At 34.4% G+C, this 1591-nt stretch overlaps 1 pseudogene; it reads right to left on the bottom strand.

The window, feature by feature from the left end:
- Positions 1 to 534: 534 nt before the first annotated feature.
- Positions 535 to 796, bottom strand: LOC109248537 (cytochrome c oxidase subunit 6B1-like; annotated as a pseudogene).
- Positions 797 to 1591: the final 795 nt, after the last annotated feature.

Raw genomic sequence — 1591 nt, 5'->3', positions numbered from 1 at the left:
ACAGATGATGGGCCGGTTGAAAATAGGATGGTTAGCTGTGCTGTTTTCCACTCTCTGTGTATAACTATATGGTCAACCATGTTAAATATCCTTTAACATTGTTATGATACTGAACATTTTTTACTATTATCCAAATAACATAGACACATAATTTTAAAAAGTTTTAACAAATAAAACCAGATGTCACCTCCTTTCAGTTTCCTTGCTCTTGTTACTACTTAAAGGCAATTATTTTGAACTTTTAAACTACTTTGAAAAAAAATTAAAAAAATAAACTACTTTGTGGTGTTTGCTTACATATTCCTAAATCCTTTCAAAGCATTGATAGCTTTTGGTGTGTTATTTTTAGATATTTTATATTTACTTTATGTTAAAGTAGGTAAAACCTCTAGTTCTTTTTTCTTCTTTTTTCTTTTCTTTCCTTTTTTTTTTTTTTTTTCACTTTTCCAATGAGTATTTATCATTGGCTAGGCCATGATTCAGGATCCCAGAGTTGGAATCACCATGTACTCAGGTCCTCCTTCACCACCCTGTTCAGATCTTCGCAGGAAACTTGCCTTCTGCCCTGTGGTGGTCCAGGCTGACACACAGGATATGGGGCAGAGGGACTTGTCCACACGCAGGTACCATTTGCACGGGGAGACATCACCACCCCCTTAACAGTCATTGCCTTCTCACAGTGGTGAAAGTCCCAGTGGTTCTGGCAGCAGTTCCTAATCTGGTTCTGGTTGGGGAAGTGGTTGTCAAAAGGGGCAGTCTGTTAGTTCATGATTTTGGTCTTGCTGTCTTCTGCCATGCTACTGACTCTTAAAGACACCCTGAAGCACCCTCAGCAAAGATGGAACGTTTAGTTCTTTTACATTCCCCTTACAATTCACATATCAACCCAATATAGTTATAACTCAGTTTTTAAAATCCGTAGCTAGAATTATTATTATGACTTTGGAAACCTTTTTCATTGCTGAGCTAAATGGTACAGATGTAGGCTCTTTATCTGCACTTTAAAATTTTTCCTGGAGTTAATCATTGTTTTCTTCTTTTCATTTACTTTGTTTCTTTGAATCAGGAGTTAAGTTTTCTACCCCTTCCAATAGTTCTGCAAAGTTTCTCAATAGATTTCCTACTATTTAAACCTATCAAATAATCTTTCATATACTTCTTTTTAATGTAGGATTTTTCTCTTGAAACCATCCATCCTCCTCTTCTAATCTGAACAAATTACTATCTATGCTTCCCCTTGACTGTGGAATTTCTTTCATATATCTCTCATGCTTGACCTCAATTTCTCAGGACTCATGTTTTTTTCTTCTTCATTTAGTCACACATTTTGAAGAGAAATTTCTCCAAAAGCTTCATGAAAAAGGATAAAAAAGAAGTAAGTAATTTTTTGAGTCTTTGAATATTTGAAAAGTCCTTATTTTTACCTTATTTTACCTGATTGATATTTTGGTTGGCTCTAGAATTTAAGATTAAGAATCTTTTTTTTTCCACAAAGAATCTGGAGGGCATGGTCTTTGTCTTCTAGCATTTAATTTTGTAGTTGAGTAATCCATTCCCAGTCTTTTAAAGTAATTTTATTAAAAAAAATCTG

The sequence above is a fragment of the Panthera pardus genome, unplaced genomic scaffold, assembly GCF_024362965.1.
Source record: "Panthera pardus isolate Hobbes unplaced genomic scaffold, ASM2436296v1 HiC_scaffold_17, whole genome shotgun sequence".
Classification (NCBI taxonomy): domain Eukaryota; kingdom Metazoa; phylum Chordata; class Mammalia; order Carnivora; family Felidae; genus Panthera; species Panthera pardus.
This window is presented reverse-complemented; position numbering and strand designations above follow the sequence as displayed.